Below are 5240 nucleotides of genomic sequence, written 5' to 3'. Positions count from 1 at the left end.
AAAAAGTTCAAAGAGTTGTGACGTCAGATTTCACGTCAAAATGAGCAGAAACGCTTGCGCACAAACAAACGAAGTGGGAACTTTGAACTTGATATTTCAATGACCCGATCATTTTATGTCGTTGCTGGGATTCGAACTGGAGTCCCGACGGTTATGGATCCGAGATTCCAAGGCCTTAGCAACTATACCTACTAATCGGAATAACTATAACTACCTACGAAATATTTCATGGAAAATCACAAAGACTTTTCTTTAAGTCTCACCTGTCGGTATACCTATTTACCTACCTATATATGTATTAGCTTATAGCTTTGTTCTAAGGAATCTAATAAAGTTTTACCGATTAACTCTTGAAAATCAGGAATACCTATTTGAGAAATTACCTGAGATATAATTCAATTAAAAATTCTCTATTTAATTCTACAAATTCTCCCATTAATTCTGCGCAAAAGCACAAAGCTCCTTAATTTCTCCCTGAGGAAACATTACAGCACATTTTTTCCCCCTGATAAAAAGGAAAAGTTAATAATACAGCCAGGAGGAAGGTCTGAAGCAAATCTTATTGCTGGGAACTTATTTTTACTTTTTTACAAAACTTAAGCGAAAGACTTCTTATTCTTTAGTCTTTTAATAATAACTCGAAAACATACATACGTATTGTTATTCAAGCTCAGAGCCAGGAAAAGTTCGAAGGAAAGATGATTTTTTTGCACGTTTTCTTTGCCTTTTGTGCTTTTTTTTTCAGTTAGGCGCTTTAACCTTTGGTCAGGTCGTTCGCGCCACTTTCCGGTTAACTAGATCATGTGGTAGAGGTTGAGGCGTTTGAGATAGAGAAAGAGGGAATTGACGCCTTCAGCACTGTCATCCAGGGATGGAGGGGGTTGGAGGGAGGAGCGAGCTTGGTCATGTAGGCGGCAAGACATTAGGTGGTGAACGGTGAGCCGGTCGCCACACTGACAGAGAGGAGGGTCAGTTTTGGTGAATAGGAAATTGTGCGTTAGGCGGGTGTGGCCGATTCTCAACCTGGATAAGATAACTTCTTGGAAGCGTTTATTTTGGTCGCTGGTCTGCCAGGCTTTGATAGAGGGTCTGATGGTCTTTAACTTATTTGTATTGGACACGTTATCCCAAAGACTTTGCCACTCGGACTTCACAAGTGCAATGACGAAGGGTTTGAAATCTTCAGGGGGTACCTACTTTTTTTTTCGAATTGAAAGAAAGAGTCCAAAAAAGTTCTCCAGATGTGTCTGGAATAGTCTGGATGTCTCAGACAGTGACCCGTCCAAACACCGACCCCACACAAACGGTGGTTAACTTCAGTGATCCGTCGAAAACTGATGCATTCAACATGTTGTTGTTCCTGTCTTCGTCACAGTTTTGAAAATGGAATAGTAATCCGGTTTAACGCTTTAATCAAAGTATCCTTGAACCAGACTACAAGTCACATTATCTGAAGATCTGAATAACCTTAACTTGTAGGTAATAGTTACAATTTACAAGTGCCTCTTGTGTTATAAACGGTGGGTGTACCATAAAACCACCTCCCCCCTAACCGTCTGACTATAAGCACTCATGTAATTTCGTTATCCACTTCAATAGATGTTATCTAATCTCTATTATCCGAGGAAAGACGGCAAATATGAAACCCCGTTTTGTTTTTTGTCATTACCTTTTACCGATAAATAGATACCTTCTTCTTCGCCTTTTCCCGTGTAAAGACGGGGTCGGCGTTTTTCGTCAGCCTCTCAATCAGCCCTAACTAGAGTGATTGCTTTTGGCTGACATTTGGTTTTGGCTACAAATTTTACGAGTGGATGCCCTTGCTATTTCTTTAGCAAGGGGAATTCAGGCTGGTATACTCCCTGTTCAAAGTCCCCCGATAAAGTTTCCAGATAGAATACCTACCTATTGAAAAACAATTTTTTAAAGCTAATTCAGCTTTAAAAAAAAGAAAAAAATCCAGCGGTATGTCATAGGTAGGTATGTGGTTCCTTTTATTCTTAACGTGACCCATATCATCACCATCTCCCCTATCTAGGCGAGGGTTTTAAACAAGTTCGTAACCTATACCTACCTATTTTTTTTTTTTTTTACTGAATCCTAAGAACAATGAGAACACGAGGTACACAATAGGGCAGCCTGGAAGGGGCTACCAAGAAAGTCAAGAAATACCGAGCCTCACCCTACAAAAAGGAAAGGGGTTTTAGGAAGAACACTTTTGTCAGAGGGAACTAGAACAGATGTACGAGTAACATGGAGTAACGACGGAAGTTTTATCGAAATCGAAGAGACAAGAAAGACGAAAGCCCCGCAAGGAACTCGAACCCGCGACCTAGCGCTTAGAAGGCAGGCTAGCTCGTCACCTTCTAAGCTAACATCTGGCCCATGTAGGTTTGTAGGTACATAATAATTATACCTAATTACCGTGGTTGCAGGTAATTGTTACTCCTATGCACTTAAGCAGTGATTATAGGTAGTCATACCATGCGCCTATGTATTGTTACCTCCCATATGTCTTGTACCCAGTGGCGTAGCGTTCATGTAGGGCGTGTATGGCGGCCATACACTCAAAAATTCCACTCAAATACCCTTAAATATTGACTTTAAATAATATTATTGTATTCTTATTAGATAGATATTGTGATAGAAATTAGTGTCCGCCCTACACTTGGAGTTAGACCACGCTACGCCACTGCTTGTACCCATAATTTTTTGTTACCTATAACCTATAATCTTATAGACAGGGAGCTAGCGACAATAATTACTTCATTGGGCCCTTTTTCGATTGAAACGGGATTAGCGGGATAAAGCCCCCGGTTTGAGAACTTATACCAATTCAAGTTTCTGTGTTTACTAAACTTTCCGCATCAAAATATTTACAATACCAAGGTAATATTGGGTGCGCCAGCTCCCAGTCCATTACCCATATCTGAGCTTTATCTTGAATATTGGGCCCTTTTTCGATTGAAACGGGATTAGCGGGATAAAGCCCCCGGTTTGAGAACTTATACCAATTCAAGTTTCTGTGTTTACTATAAACTTTCCGCATCAAAATATTTACAACACCAAGGTAATATTGGGTGCGCCAGCTCCCAGTCCATTACCCATTTCTGAGCTTTATCTTAAGGGGCCATGTATCTAGATACCTATAATATTATGTGTAGGTACCTGCCTAGCTGTTATTATGTATTGTGCTTATATCAGGTACCTAAAAAAAAAAAAAAAAAAAAAAAAATGGTGACAGGGTGCCACAAGTTTAGGGTGAAAGAACTCTATTATTGGGTTACTTCCCTGATTTAGGCTGTTGGAATGCTATATTATAGTGCCGAGCTTCCTGATATAGAGTTCAATATTAGAGTGCCGGAACCCAATCACCCGATCGGGCTACCGGCACCCTAATTTTTTTTTCCAGTGATACTCTTTTCTACTTCTTACGAGTCCATCCAGTATGTTTGTATTTCCCCAAGTCCATTTTCCTTCCCCACAATATCATTGTAGGTGATTATACGGACCATCATTATTGTAGATTAAGTACTGCCAGATAGAGATAGCTCGGTAATAACTGCCAGATACATTACCTTAATAACATAAGTACTGGCATACAAATTATACCATATACCTACATTATAAACAACCTATCCTATCTTATACTCATAATCAGGACCGTATTTAGCGGGGCCGAGGGGCCGCCCCCAACTCCTCGGGCTTCATGTTTGTTCCTTTACTGTGGGATGAATTCCGGAAATTTAGAGCATCCCCCCCGGTACATCGGCCCCCGCCCCTCAATGAAATCCTGGATACGGCCCTGCTCACAATATTTCTATACCATACTCCATTACTCTTTCCATACCTTATTCTGCCCTACTCCTAACGTCCTCCTCCTCCTTCTCCTCTTCCTCCTCCTTCTCCCCCTCCTCTTCCTCCTTCTCCTCCTCTGCCTTCTCCTCTTCCTCCTTCTCCTCCTCCTTCTTATTCTCCTCCTCTTCCCTCTTCCTCCTTCTCCTCCTCTTCCTTCTCCTCCTCCTCTTCCTCCTCCTCCTTCTCCTCCTCCTTCTCCCCCTCCTCTTCCTCCTTCTCCTCCTCTGCCTTCTCCTCTTCCTCCTTCTCCTCCTCCTCTTTCTCCTCCTCCTCTTTCTCCTCCTCCTTCTTATCCTCCTCCCCCTCCCTCTTCCTCCTTCTCCTCCTCTATGAAACAATAATGTCTCCTATTTATCCAGTTTAATCCATCTCTAAGTATAATTACTGCCTACCTATGTACGTACCTACCTATGTATCTACATAAATTTTATTACCTTAGGTAGGTACATAGGAATACTTGTTCATATCCCTCATTAATGAATATTCATCCATTTAGGCATAATGTTATATAGCAGACAAACATAATTATGAGTATCAGTGTGACCCGATTTTGGATAGCTCATTGAAAAGCCCAAATCACGCGGAAAATTCCGAGAATTTTCGTGATTTCTGAGCGAAAATTATGAAATCAATTTATTTCATGTCAATAAAAAATATCTACAATCCCCATCCCGTCTATTCTCTCACATTAGCCTCTCCTACCCGGGCCCCCGGTTCAGATTACTCCCACGCATCCATCAACATTACCTACTCCCAGTTCTTATCTGTACCCTTTCCCCTGATTTTATCTCTTCCTCCCCTCCACTCCTTTCCCTTCTCAGTCAGCACCCCTCCCCTCGTTTCCTTTCTCAGTCAGCAGGCCTCTCCCCCTTTCCCTTCTCAGTCAGCAACTTCCCCTCTTTCCCTTCTCACTCAGCAACCTCCCCTCCTTTCCCTTCTCAGTCAGCAACCTCCCCTCTTTCCCTTCTCAGTCATCAACCTCCCCTCCTTTCCCTTCTCAGTCAGCAACCTCCCCTCTTTCCCTTCTCAGTCAGCAACCTCCCCTCCTTTACCTTCAGTCAGCACCCCTCCCCTCCTTTCCTCAGTCAGCGCCCCTCCCCTCCTTTCCTTTCTCAGTCAGCGCCCCACGCCTCCTTTCCCTTATCAGTCAGCACCAATCCCCTCCTTTCCCTTCTCAGTCAGCACCCCTCCCCCCTTTCCTTTCTCAGTCAGCAGGCCTCCCCTCCTTTCCCTTCTCAGTCAGTAACCTCCCCTCTTTCCCTTCTCAGTCAGCAACCTCCTCTCCTTTCCTTTCTCAGTCAGCACCTCCCCCTCCTTTTCTTTCTTAGTCAGCACCTCTCCCCTCCTTTCCTCTCCCAGTCAGGATTCCCTTCTCGACAACC

This window comes from Diaphorina citri, unplaced genomic scaffold, assembly GCF_000475195.1.
Source record: "Diaphorina citri unplaced genomic scaffold, Diaci psyllid genome assembly version 1.1 scaffold563, whole genome shotgun sequence".
In the NCBI taxonomy this organism is placed as follows: domain Eukaryota; kingdom Metazoa; phylum Arthropoda; class Insecta; order Hemiptera; family Psyllidae; genus Diaphorina; species Diaphorina citri.
The sequence above is the reverse complement of the archived record's forward strand: the minus strand, read 5'-3'. Positions refer to the sequence as shown.